Raw genomic sequence first — 15,000 nt, forward strand, 5'->3', positions numbered from 1 at the left:
TAAACCCTAAACCCTAAACCCTAAACCCTAAACCCTAAACCCTAAACCCTAAACCCTAAACCCTAAACCCTAAACCCTAAACCCTAAACCCTAAACCCTAAACCCTAAACCCTAAACCCTAAACCCTAAACCCTAAACCCTAAACCCTAAACCCTAAACCCTAAACCCTAAACCCTAAACCCTAAACCCTAAACCCTAAACCCTAAACCCTAAACCCTAAACCCTAAACCCTAAACCCTAAACCCTAAACCCTAAACCCTAAACCCTAAACCCTAAACCCTAAACCCTAAACCCTAAACCCTAAACCCTAAACCCTAAACCCTAAACCCTAAACCCTAAACCCTAAACCCTAAACCCTAAACCCTAAACCCTAAACCCTAAACCCTAAACCCTAAACCCTAAACCCTAAACCCTAAACCCTAAACCCTAAACCCTAAACCCTAAACCCTAAACCCTAAACCCTAAACCCTAAACCCTAAACCCTAAACCCTAAACCCTAAACCCTAAACCCTAAACCCTAAACCCTAAACCCTAAACCCTAAACCCTAAACCCTAAACCCTAAACCCTAAACCCTAAACCCTAAACCCTAAACCCTAAACCCTAAACCCTAAACCCTAAACCCTAAACCCTAAACCCTAAACCCTAAACCCTAAACCCTAAACCCTAAACCCTAAACCCTAAACCCTAAACCCTAAACCCTAAACCCTAAACCCTAAACCCTAAACCCTAAACCCTAAACCCTAAACCCTAAACCCTAAACCCTAAACCCTAAACCCTAAACCCTAAACCCTAAACCCTAAACCCTAAACCCTAAACCCTAAACCCTAAACCCTAAACCCTAAACCCTAAACCCTAAACCCTAAACCCTAAACCCTAAACCCTAAACCCTAAACCCTAAACCCTAAACCCTAAACCCTAAACCCTAAACCCTAAACCCTAAACCCTAAACCCTAAACCCTAAACCCTAAACCCTAAACCCTAAACCCTAAACCCTAAACCCTAAACCCTAAACCCTAAACCCTAAACCCTAAACCCTAAACCCTAAACCCTAAACCCTAAACCCTAAACCCTAAACCCTAAACCCTAAACCCTAAACCCTAAACCCTAAACCCTAAACCCTAAACCCTAAACCCTAAACCCTAAACCCTAAACCCTAAACCCTAAACCCTAAACCCTAAACCCTAAACCCTAAACCCTAAACCCTAAACCCTAAACCCTAAACCCTAAACCCTAAACCCTAAACCCTAAACCCTAAACCCTAAACCCTAAACCCTAAACCCTAAACCCTAAACCCTAAACCCTAAACCCTAAACCCTAAACCCTAAACCCTAAACCCTAAACCCTAAACCCTAAACCCTAAACCCTAAACCCTAAACCCTAAACCCTAAACCCTAAACCCTAAACCCTAAACCCTAAACCCTAAACCCTAAACCCTAAACCCTAAACCCTAAACCCTAAACCCTAAACCCTAAACCCTAAACCCTAAACCCTAAACCCTAAACCCTAAACCCTAAACCCTAAACCCTAAACCCTAAACCCTAAACCCTAAACCCTAAACCCTAAACCCTAAACCCTAAACCCTAAACCCTAAACCCTAAACCCTAAACCCTAAACCCTAAACCCTAAACCCTAAACCCTAAACCCTAAACCCTAAACCCTAAACCCTAAACCCTAAACCCTAAACCCTAAACCCTAAACCCTAAACCCTAAACCCTAAACCCTAAACCCTAAACCCTAAACCCTAAACCCTAAACCCTAAACCCTAAACCCTAAACCCTAAACCCTAAACCCTAAACCCTAAACCCTAAACCCTAAACCCTAAACCCTAAACCCTAAACCCTAAACCCTAAACCCTAAACCCTAAACCCTAAACCCTAAACCCTAAACCCTAAACCCTAAACCCTAAACCCTAAACCCTAAACCCTAAACCCTAAACCCTAAACCCTAAACCCTAAACCCTAAACCCTAAACCCTAAACCCTAAACCCTAAACCCTAAACCCTAAACCCTAAACCCTAAACCCTAAACCCTAAACCCTAAACCCTAAACCCTAAACCCTAAACCCTAAACCCTAAACCCTAAACCCTAAACCCTAAACCCTAAACCCTAAACCCTAAACCCTAAACCCTAAACCCTAAACCCTAAACCCTAAACCCTAAACCCTAAACCCTAAACCCTAAACCCTAAACCCTAAACCCTAAACCCTAAACCCTAAACCCTAAACCCTAAACCCTAAACCCTAAACCCTAAACCCTAAACCCTAAACCCTAAACCCTAAACCCTAAACCCTAAACCCTAAACCCTAAACCCTAAACCCTAAACCCTAAACCCTAAACCCTAAACCCTAAACCCTAAACCCTAAACCCTAAACCCTAAACCCTAAACCCTAAACCCTAAACCCTAAACCCTAAACCCTAAACCCTAAACCCTAAACCCTAAACCCTAAACCCTAAACCCTAAACCCTAAACCCTAAACCCTAAACCCTAAACCCTAAACCCTAAACCCTAAACCCTAAACCCTAAACCCTAAACCCTAAACCCTAAACCCTAAACCCTAAACCCTAAACCCTAAACCCTAAACCCTAAACCCTAAACCCTAAACCCTAAACCCTAAACCCTAAACCCTAAACCCTAAACCCTAAACCCTAAACCCTAAACCCTAAACCCTAAACCCTAAACCCTAAACCCTAAACCCTAAACCCTAAACCCTAAACCCTAAACCCTAAACCCTAAACCCTAAACCCTAAACCCTAAACCCTAAACCCTAAACCCTAAACCCTAAACCCTAAACCCTAAACCCTAAACCCTAAACCCTAAACCCTAAACCCTAAACCCTAAACCCTAAACCCTAAACCCTAAACCCTAAACCCTAAACCCTAAACCCTAAACCCTAAACCCTAAACCCTAAACCCTAAACCCTAAACCCTAAACCCTAAACCCTAAACCCTAAACCCTAAACCCTAAACCCTAAACCCTAAACCCTAAACCCTAAACCCTAAACCCTAAACCCTAAACCCTAAACCCTAAACCCTAAACCCTAAACCCTAAACCCTAAACCCTAAACCCTAAACCCTAAACCCTAAACCCTAAACCCTAAACCCTAAACCCTAAACCCTAAACCCTAAACCCTAAACCCTAAACCCTAAACCCTAAACCCTAAACCCTAAACCCTAAACCCTAAACCCTAAACCCTAAACCCTAAACCCTAAACCCTAAACCCTAAACCCTAAACCCTAAACCCTAAACCCTAAACCCTAAACCCTAAACCCTAAACCCTAAACCCTAAACCCTAAACCCTAAACCCTAAACCCTAAACCCTAAACCCTAAACCCTAAACCCTAAACCCTAAACCCTAAACCCTAAACCCTAAACCCTAAACCCTAAACCCTAAACCCTAAACCCTAAACCCTAAACCCTAAACCCTAAACCCTAAACCCTAAACCCTAAACCCTAAACCCTAAACCCTAAACCCTAAACCCTAAACCCTAAACCCTAAACCCTAAACCCTAAACCCTAAACCCTAAACCCTAAACCCTAAACCCTAAACCCTAAACCCTAAACCCTAAACCCTAAACCCTAAACCCTAAACCCTAAACCCTAAACCCTAAACCCTAAACCCTAAACCCTAAACCCTAAACCCTAAACCCTAAACCCTAAACCCTAAACCCTAAACCCTAAACCCTAAACCCTAAACCCTAAACCCTAAACCCTAAACCCTAAACCCTAAACCCTAAACCCTAAACCCTAAACCCTAAACCCTAAACCCTAAACCCTAAACCCTAAACCCTAAACCCTAAACCCTAAACCCTAAACCCTAAACCCTAAACCCTAAACCCTAAACCCTAAACCCTAAACCCTAAACCCTAAACCCTAAACCCTAAACCCTAAACCCTAAACCCTAAACCCTAAACCCTAAACCCTAAACCCTAAACCCTAAACCCTAAACCCTAAACCCTAAACCCTAAACCCTAAACCCTAAACCCTAAACCCTAAACCCTAAACCCTAAACCCTAAACCCTAAACCCTAAACCCTAAACCCTAAACCCTAAACCCTAAACCCTAAACCCTAAACCCTAAACCCTAAACCCTAAACCCTAAACCCTAAACCCTAAACCCTAAACCCTAAACCCTAAACCCTAAACCCTAAACCCTAAACCCTAAACCCTAAACCCTAAACCCTAAACCCTAAACCCTAAACCCTAAACCCTAAACCCTAAACCCTAAACCCTAAACCCTAAACCCTAAACCCTAAACCCTAAACCCTAAACCCTAAACCCTAAACCCTAAACCCTAAACCCTAAACCCTAAACCCTAAACCCTAAACCCTAAACCCTAAACCCTAAACCCTAAACCCTAAACCCTAAACCCTAAACCCTAAACCCTAAACCCTAAACCCTAAACCCTAAACCCTAAACCCTAAACCCTAAACCCTAAACCCTAAACCCTAAACCCTAAACCCTAAACCCTAAACCCTAAACCCTAAACCCTAAACCCTAAACCCTAAACCCTAAACCCTAAACCCTAAACCCTAAACCCTAAACCCTAAACCCTAAACCCTAAACCCTAAACCCTAAACCCTAAACCCTAAACCCTAAACCCTAAACCCTAAACCCTAAACCCTAAACCCTAAACCCTAAACCCTAAACCCTAAACCCTAAACCCTAAACCCTAAACCCTAAACCCTAAACCCTAAACCCTAAACCCTAAACCCTAAACCCTAAACCCTAAACCCTAAACCCTAAACCCTAAACCCTAAACCCTAAACCCTAAACCCTAAACCCTAAACCCTAAACCCTAAACCCTAAACCCTAAACCCTAAACCCTAAACCCTAAACCCTAAACCCTAAACCCTAAACCCTAAACCCTAAACCCTAAACCCTAAACCCTAAACCCTAAACCCTAAACCCTAAACCCTAAACCCTAAACCCTAAACCCTAAACCCTAAACCCTAAACCCTAAACCCTAAACCCTAAACCCTAAACCCTAAACCCTAAACCCTAAACCCTAAACCCTAAACCCTAAACCCTAAACCCTAAACCCTAAACCCTAAACCCTAAACCCTAAACCCTAAACCCTAAACCCTAAACCCTAAACCCTAAACCCTAAACCCTAAACCCTAAACCCTAAACCCTAAACCCTAAACCCTAAACCCTAAACCCTAAACCCTAAACCCTAAACCCTAAACCCTAAACCCTAAACCCTAAACCCTAAACCCTAAACCCTAAACCCTAAACCCTAAACCCTAAACCCTAAACCCTAAACCCTAAACCCTAAACCCTAAACCCTAAACCCTAAACCCTAAACCCTAAACCCTAAACCCTAAACCCTAAACCCTAAACCCTAAACCCTAAACCCTAAACCCTAAACCCTAAACCCTAAACCCTAAACCCTAAACCCATAAACCCTAAACCCTAAACCCTAAACCCTAAACCCTAAACCCTAAACCCTAAACCCTAAACCCTAAACCCTAAACCCTAAACCCTAAACCCTAAACCCTAAACCCTAAACCCTAAACCCTAAACCCTAAACCCTAAACCCTAAACCCTAAACCCTAAACCCTAAACCCTAAACCCTAAACCCTAAACCCTAAACCCTAAACCCTAAACCCTAAACCCTAAACCCTAAACCCTAAACCCTAAACCCTAAACCCTAAACCCTAAACCCTAAACCCTAAACCCTAAACCCTAAACCCTAAACCCTAAACCCTAAACCCTAAACCCTAAACCCTAAACCCTAAACCCTAAACCCTAAACCCTAAACCCTAAACCCTAAACCCTAAACCCTAAACCCTAAACCCTAAACCCTAAACCCTAAACCCTAAACCCTAAACCCTAAACCCTAAACCCTAAACCCTAAACCCTAAACCCTAAACCCTAAACCCTAAACCCTAAACCCTAAACCCTAAACCCTAAACCCTAAACCCTAAACCCTAAACCCTAAACCCTAAACCCTAAACCCTAAACCCTAAACCCTAAACCCTAAACCCTAAACCCTAAACCCTAAACCCTAAACCCTAAACCCTAAACCCTAAACCCTAAACCCTAAACCCTAAACCCTAAACCCTAAACCCTAAACCCTAAACCCTAAACCCTAAACCCTAAACCCTAAACCCTAAACCCTAAACCCTAAACCCTAAACCCTAAACCCTAAACCCTAAACCCTAAACCCTAAACCCTAAACCCTAAACCCTAAACCCTAAACCCTAAACCCTAAACCCTAAACCCTAAACCCTAAACCCTAAACCCTAAACCCTAAACCCTAAACCCTAAACCCTAAACCCTAAACCCTAAACCCTAAACCCTAAACCCTAAACCCTAAACCCTAAACCCTAAACCCTAAACCCTAAACCCTAAACCCTAAACCCTAAACCCTAAACCCTAAACCCTAAACCCTAAACCCTAAACCCTAAACCCTAAACCCTAAACCCTAAACCCTAAACCCTAAACCCTAAACCCTAAACCCTAAACCCTAAACCCTAAACCCTAAACCCTAAACCCTAAACCCTAAACCCTAAACCCTAAACCCTAAACCCTAAACCCTAAACCCTAAACCCTAAACCCTAAACCCTAAACCCTAAACCCTAAACCCTAAACCCTAAACCCTAAACCCTAAACCCTAAACCCTAAACCCTAAACCCTAAACCCTAAACCCTAAACCCTAAACCCTAAACCCTAAACCCTAAACCCTAAACCCTAAACCCTAAACCCTAAACCCTAAACCCTAAACCCTAAACCCTAAACCCTAAACCCTAAACCCTAAACCCTAAACCCTAAACCCTAAACCCTAAACCCTAAACCCTAAACCCTAAACCCTAAACCCTAAACCCTAAACCCTAAACCCTAAACCCTAAACCCTAAACCCTAAACCCTAAACCCTAAACCCTAAACCCTAAACCCTAAACCCTAAACCCTAAACCCTAAACCCTAAACCCTAAACCCTAAACCCTAAACCCTAAACCCTAAACCCTAAACCCTAAACCCTAAACCCTAAACCCTAAACCCTAAACCCTAAACCCTAAACCCTAAACCCTAAACCCTAAACCCTAAACCCTAAACCCTAAACCCTAAACCCTAAACCCTAAACCCTAAACCCTAAACCCTAAACCCTAAACCCTAAACCCTAAACCCTAAACCCTAAACCCTAAACCCTAAACCCTAAACCCTAAACCCTAAACCCTAAACCCTAAACCCTAAACCCTAAACCCTAAACCCTAAACCCTAAACCCTAAACCCTAAACCCTAAACCCTAAACCCTAAACCCTAAACCCTAAACCCTAAACCCTAAACCCTAAACCCTAAACCCTAAACCCTAAACCCTAAACCCTAAACCCTAAACCCTAAACCCTAAACCCTAAACCCTAAACCCTAAACCCTAAACCCTAAACCCTAAACCCTAAACCCTAAACCCTAAACCCTAAACCCTAAACCCTAAACCCTAAACCCTAAACCCTAAACCCTAAACCCTAAACCCTAAACCCTAAACCCTAAACCCTAAACCCTAAACCCTAAACCCTAAACCCTAAACCCTAAACCCTAAACCCTAAACCCTAAACCCTAAACCCTAAACCCTAAACCCTAAACCCTAAACCCTAAACCCTAAACCCTAAACCCTAAACCCTAAACCCTAAACCCTAAACCCTAAACCCTAAACCCTAAACCCTAAACCCTAAACCCTAAACCCTAAACCCTAAACCCTAAACCCTAAACCCTAAACCCTAAACCCTAAACCCTAAACCCTAAACCCTAAACCCTAAACCCTAAACCCTAAACCCTAAACCCTAAACCCTAAACCCTAAACCCTAAACCCTAAACCCTAAACCCTAAACCCTAAACCCTAAACCCTAAACCCTAAACCCTAAACCCTAAACCCTAAACCCTAAACCCTAAACCCTAAACCCTAAACCCTAAACCCTAAACCCTAAACCCTAAACCCTAAACCCTAAACCCTAAACCCTAAACCCTAAACCCTAAACCCTAAACCCTAAACCCTAAACCCTAAACCCTAAACCCTAAACCCTAAACCCTAAACCCTAAACCCTAAACCCTAAACCCTAAACCCTAAACCCTAAACCCTAAACCCTAAACCCTAAACCCTAAACCCTAAACCCTAAACCCTAAACCCTAAACCCTAAACCCTAAACCCTAAACCCTAAACCCTAAACCCTAAACCCTAAACCCTAAACCCTAAACCCTAAACCCTAAACCCTAAACCCTAAACCCTAAACCCTAAACCCTAAACCCTAAACCCTAAACCCTAAACCCTAAACCCTAAACCCTAAACCCTAAACCCTAAACCCTAAACCCTAAACCCTAAACCCTAAACCCTAAACCCTAAACCCTAAACCCTAAACCCTAAACCCTAAACCCTAAACCCTAAACCCTAAACCCTAAACCCTAAACCCTAAACCCTAAACCCTAAACCCTAAACCCTAAACCCTAAACCCTAAACCCTAAACCCTAAACCCTAAACCCTAAACCCTAAACCCTAAACCCTAAACCCTAAACCCTAAACCCTAAACCCTAAACCCTAAACCCTAAACCCTAAACCCTAAACCCTAAACCCTAAACCCTAAACCCTAAACCCTAAACCCTAAACCCTAAACCCTAAACCCTAAACCCTAAACCCTAAACCCTAAACCCTAAACCCTAAACCCTAAACCCTAAACCCTAAACCCTAAACCCTAAACCCTAAACCCTAAACCCTAAACCCTAAACCCTAAACCCTAAACCCTAAACCCTAAACCCTAAACCCTAAACCCTAAACCCTAAACCCTAAACCCTAAACCCTAAACCCTAAACCCTAAACCCTAAACCCTAAACCCTAAACCCTAAACCCTAAACCCTAAACCCTAAACCCTAAACCCTAAACCCTAAACCCTAAACCCTAAACCCTAAACCCTAAACCCTAAACCCTAAACCCTAAACCCTAAACCCTAAACCCTAAACCCTAAACCCTAAACCCTAAACCCTAAACCCTAAACCCTAAACCCTAAACCCTAAACCCTAAACCCTAAACCCTAAACCCTAAACCCTAAACCCTAAACCCTAAACCCTAAACCCTAAACCCTAAACCCTAAACCCTAAACCCTAAACCCTAAACCCTAAACCCTAAACCCTAAACCCTAAACCCTAAACCCTAAACCCTAAACCCTAAACCCTAAACCCTAAACCCTAAACCCTAAACCCTAAACCCTAAACCCTAAACCCTAAACCCTAAACCCTAAACCCTAAACCCTAAACCCTAAACCCTAAACCCTAAACCCTAAACCCTAAACCCTAAACCCTAAACCCTAAACCCTAAACCCTAAACCCTAAACCCTAAACCCTAAACCCTAAACCCTAAACCCTAAACCCTAAACCCTAAACCCTAAACCCTAAACCCTAAACCCTAAACCCTAAACCCTAAACCCTAAACCCTAAACCCTAAACCCTAAACCCTAAACCCTAAACCCTAAACCCTAAACCCTAAACCCTAAACCCTAAACCCTAAACCCTAAACCCTAAACCCTAAACCCTAAACCCTAAACCCTAAACCCTAAACCCTAAACCCTAAACCCTAAACCCTAAACCCTAAACCCTAAACCCTAAACCCTAAACCCTAAACCCTAAACCCTAAACCCTAAACCCTAAACCCTAAACCCTAAACCCTAAACCCTAAACCCTAAACCCTAAACCCTAAACCCTAAACCCTAAACCCTAAACCCTAAACCCTAAACCCTAAACCCTAAACCCTAAACCCTAAACCCTAAACCCTAAACCCTAAACCCTAAACCCTAAACCCTAAACCCTAAACCCTAAACCCTAAACCCTAAACCCTAAACCCTAAACCCTAAACCCTAAACCCTAAACCCTAAACCCTAAACCCTAAACCCTAAACCCTAAACCCTAAACCCTAAACCCTAAACCCTAAACCCTAAACCCTAAACCCTAAACCCTAAACCCTAAACCCTAAACCCTAAACCCTAAACCCTAAACCCTAAACCCTAAACCCTAAACCCTAAACCCTAAACCCTAAACCCTAAACCCTAAACCCTAAACCCTAAACCCTAAACCCTAAACCCTAAACCCTAAACCCTAAACCCTAAACCCTAAACCCTAAACCCTAAACCCTAAACCCTAAACCCTAAACCCTAAACCCTAAACCCTAAACCCTAAACCCTAAACCCTAAACCCTAAACCCTAAACCCTAAACCCTAAACCCTAAACCCTAAACCCTAAACCCTAAACCCTAAACCCTAAACCCTAAACCCTAAACCCTAAACCCTAAACCCTAAACCCTAAACCCTAAACCCTAAACCCTAAACCCTAAACCCTAAACCCTAAACCCTAAACCCTAAACCCTAAACCCTAAACCCTAAACCCTAAACCCTAAACCCTAAACCCTAAACCCTAAACCCTAAACCCTAAACCCTAAACCCTAAACCCTAAACCCTAAACCCTAAACCCTAAACCCTAAACCCTAAACCCTAAACCCTAAACCCTAAACCCTAAACCCTAAACCCTAAACCCTAAACCCTAAACCCTAAACCCTAAACCCTAAACCCTAAACCCTAAACCCTAAACCCTAAACCCTAAACCCTAAACCCTAAACCCTAAACCCTAAACCCTAAACCCTAAACCCTAAACCCTAAACCCTAAACCCTAAACCCTAAACCCTAAACCCTAAACCCTAAACCCTAAACCCTAAACCCTAAACCCTAAACCCTAAACCCTAAACCCTAAACCCTAAACCCTAAACCCTAAACCCTAAACCCTAAACCCTAAACCCTAAACCCTAAACCCTAAACCCTAAACCCTAAACCCTAAACCCTAAACCCTAAACCCTAAACCCTAAACCCTAAACCCTAAACCCTAAACCCTAAACCCTAAACCCTAAACCCTAAACCCTAAACCCTAAACCCTAAACCCTAAACCCTAAACCCTAAACCCTAAACCCTAAACCCTAAACCCTAAACCCTAAACCCTAAACCCTAAACCCTAAACCCTAAACCCTAAACCCTAAACCCTAAACCCTAAACCCTAAACCCTAAACCCTAAACCCTAAACCCTAAACCCTAAACCCTAAACCCTAAACCCTAAACCCTAAACCCTAAACCCTAAACCCTAAACCCTAAACCCTAAACCCTAAACCCTAAACCCTAAACCCTAAACCCTAAACCCTAAACCCTAAACCCTAAACCCTAAACCCTAAACCCTAAACCCTAAACCCTAAACCCTAAACCCTAAACCCTAAACCCTAAACCCTAAACCCTAAACCCTAAACCCTAAACCCTAAACCCTAAACCCTAAACCCTAAACCCTAAACCCTAAACCCTAAACCCTAAACCCTAAACCCTAAACCCTAAACCCTAAACCCTAAACCCTAAACCCTAAACCCTAAACCCTAAACCCTAAACCCTAAACCCTAAACCCTAAACCCTAAACCCTAAACCCTAAACCCTAAACCCTAAACCCTAAACCCTAAACCCTAAACCCTAAACCCTAAACCCTAAACCCTAAACCCTAAACCCTAAACCCTAAACCCTAAACCCTAAACCCTAAACCCTAAACCCTAAACCCTAAACCCTAAACCCTAAACCCTAAACCCTAAACCCTAAACCCTAAACCCTAAACCCTAAACCCTAAACCCTAAACCCTAAACCCTAAACCCTAAACCCTAAACCCTAAACCCTAAACCCTAAACCCTAAACCCTAAACCCTAAACCCTAAACCCTAAACCCTAAACCCTAAACCCTAAACCCTAAACCCTAAACCCTAAACCCTAAACCCTAAACCCTAAACCCTAAACCCTAAACCCTAAACCCTAAACCCTAAACCCTAAACCCTAAACCCTAAACCCTAAACCCTAAACCCTAAACCCTAAACCCTAAACCCTAAACCCTAAACCCTAAACCCTAAACCCTAAACCCTAAACCCTAAACCCTAAACCCTAAACCCTAAACCCTAAACCCTAAACCCTAAACCCTAAACCCTAAACCCTAAACCCTAAACCCTAAACCCTAAACCCTAAACCCTAAACCCTAAACCCTAAACCCTAAACCCTAAACCCTAAACCCTAAACCCTAAACCCTAAACCCTAAACCCTAAACCCTAAACCCTAAACCCTAAACCCTAAACCCTAAACCCTAAACCCTAAACCCTAAACCCTAAACCCTAAACCCTAAACCCTAAACCCTAAACCCTAAACCCTAAACCCTAAACCCTAAACCCTAAACCCTAAACCCTAAACCCTAAACCCTAAACCCTAAACCCTAAACCCTAAACCCTAAACCCTAAACCCTAAACCCTAAACCCTAAACCCTAAACCCTAAACCCTAAACCCTAAACCCTAAACCCTAAACCCTAAACCCTAAACCCTAAACCCTAAACCCTAAACCCTAAACCCTAAACCCTAAACCCTAAACCCTAAACCCTAAACCCTAAACCCTAAACCCTAAACCCTAAACCCTAAACCCTAAACCCTAAACCCTAAACCCTAAACCCTAAACCCTAAACCCTAAACCCTAAACCCTAAACCCTAAACCCTAAACCCTAAACCCTAAACCCTAAACCCTAAACCCTAAACCCTAAACCCTAAACCCTAAACCCTAAACCCTAAACCCTAAACCCTAAACCCTAAACCCTAAACCCTAAACCCTAAACCCTAAACCCTAAACCCTAAACCCTAAACCCTAAACCCTAAACCCTAAACCCTAAACCCTAAACCCTAAACCCTAAACCCTAAACCCTAAACCCTAAACCCTAAACCCTAAACCCTAAACCCTAAACCCTAAACCCTAAACCCTAAACCCTAAACCCTAAACCCTAAACCCTAAACCCTAAACCCTAAACCCTAAACCCTAAACCCTAAACCCTAAACCCTAAACCCTAAACCCTAAACCCTAAACCCTAAACCCTAAACCCTAAACCCTAAACCCTAAACCCTAAACCCTAAACCCTAAACCCTAAACCCTAAACCCTAAACCCTAAACCCTAAACCCTAAACCCTAAACCCTAAACCCTAAACCCTAAACCCTAAACCCTAAACCCTAAACCCTAAACCCTAAACCCTAAACCCTAAACCCTAAACCCTAAACCCTAAACCCTAAACCCTAAACCCTAAACCCTAAACCCTAAACCCTAAACCCTAAACCCTAAACCCTAAACCCTAAACCCTAAACCCTAAACCCTAAACCCTAAACCCTAAACCCTAAACCCTAAACCCTAAACCCTAAACCCTAAACCCTAAACCCTAAACCCTAAACCCTAAACCCTAAACCCTAAACCCTAAACCCTAAACCCTAAACCCTAAACCCTAAACCCTAAACCCTAAACCCTAAACCCTAAACCCTAAACCCTAAACCCTAAACCCTAAACCCTAAACCCTAAACCCTAAACCCTAAACCCTAAACCCTAAACCCTAAACCCTAAACCCTAAACCCTAAACCCTAAACCCTAAACCCTAAACCCTAAACCCTAAACCCTAAACCCTAAACCCTAAACCCTAAACCCTAAACCCTAAACCCTAAACCCTAAACCCTAAACCCTAAACCCTAAACCCTAAACCCTAAACCCTAAACCCTAAACCCTAAACCCTAAACCCTAAACCCTAAACCCTAAACCCTAAACCCTAAACCCTAAACCCTAAACCCTAAACCCTAAACCCTAAACCCTAAACCCTAAACCCTAAACCCTAAACCCTAAACCCTAAACCCTAAACCCTAAACCCTAAACCCTAAACCCTAAACCCTAAACCCTAAACCCTAAACCCTAAACCCTAAACCCTAAACCCTAAACCCTAAACCCTAAACCCTAAACCCTAAACCCTAAACCCTAAACCCTAAACCCTAAACCCTAAACCCTAAACCCTAAACCCTAAACCCTAAACCCTAAACCCTAAACCCTAAACCCTAAACCCTAAACCCTAAACCCTAAACCCTAAACCCTAAACCCTAAACCCTAAACCCTAAACCCTAAACCCTAAACCCTAAACCCTAAACCCTAAACCCTAAACCCTAAACCCTAAACCCTAAACCCTAAACCCTAAACCCTAAACCCTAAACCCTAAACCCTAAACCCTAAACCCTAAACCCTAAACCCTAAACCCTAAACCCTAAACCCTAAACCCTAAACCCTAAACCCTAAACCCTAAACCCTAAACCCTAAACCCTAAACCCTAAACCCTAAACCCTAAACCCTAAACCCTAAACCCTAAACCCTAAACCCTAAACCCTAAACCCTAAACCCTAAACCCTAAACCCTAAACCCTAAACCCTAAACCCTAAACCCTAAACCCTAAACCCTAAACCCTAAACCCTAAACCCTAAACCCTAAACCCTAAACCCTAAACCCTAAACCCTAAACCCTAAACCCTAAACCCTAAACCCTAAACCCTAAACCCTAAACCCTAAACCCTAAACCCTAAACCCTAAACCCTAAACCCTAAACCCTAAACCCTAAACCCTAAACCCTAAACCCTAAACCCTAAACCCTAAACCCTAAACCCTAAACCCTAAACCCTAAACCCTAAACCCTAAACCCTAAACCCTAAACCCTAAACCCTAAACCCTAAACCCTAAACCCTAAACCCTAAACCCTAAACCCTAAACCCTAAACCCTAAACCCTAAACCCTAAACCCTAAACCCTAAACCCTAAACCCTAAACCCTAAACCCTAAACCCTAAACCCTAAACCCTAAACCCTAAACCCTAAACCCTAAACCCTAAACCCTAAACCCTAAACCCTAAACCCTAAACCCTAAACCCTAAACCCTAAACCCTAAACCCTAAACCCTAAACCCTAAACCCTAAACCCTAAACCCTAAACCCTAAACCCTAAACCCTAAACCCTAAACCCTAAACCCTAAACCCTAAACCCTAAACCCTAAACCCTAAACCCTAAACCCTAAACCCTAAACCCTAAACCCTAAACCCTAAACCCTAAACCCTAAACCCTAAACCCTAAACCCTAAACCCTAAACCCTAAACCCTAAACCCTAAACCCTAAACCCTAAACCCTAAAC

Source organism: Phoenix dactylifera, chromosome 2 (assembly GCF_051530095.1).
Source record: "Phoenix dactylifera cultivar Ajwa chromosome 2, Ajwa_hap1_PhDact_Kaust_v1.1, whole genome shotgun sequence".
NCBI classification, from domain to species: domain Eukaryota; kingdom Viridiplantae; phylum Streptophyta; class Magnoliopsida; order Arecales; family Arecaceae; genus Phoenix; species Phoenix dactylifera.